Consider the following 314-nt stretch of genomic DNA (forward strand, 5'->3'; position numbering starts at 1 on the left):
AAGATATATATAAGAAATGAGATCTTATATAAAATGATACTTGAGACGCTAATCATTTTCTGTAAAACAAAACTCTACGCACGGAAGAGGGGAAGAATTTTGACTAAGTACATGACATAATGTACAGGGGTTTAGGGGGTTTGGATAAAATTTTACTGGGGGGCGGGGAGCGGGAACCAACAAGGGGAAAAATCAAATGCATCTGTGGAGCACCGACATCCCAAAACCCCTGGCCCATTAGCAACGAGATTTCCGTTGGTTGATAATTTCAGAAGGCTGAATTAATGATGTTTTTCTACAACAGAAGGTTTTGC

The sequence above is a fragment of the Penaeus monodon genome, chromosome 34, assembly GCF_015228065.2.
Source record: "Penaeus monodon isolate SGIC_2016 chromosome 34, NSTDA_Pmon_1, whole genome shotgun sequence".
NCBI classification, from domain to species: domain Eukaryota; kingdom Metazoa; phylum Arthropoda; class Malacostraca; order Decapoda; family Penaeidae; genus Penaeus; species Penaeus monodon.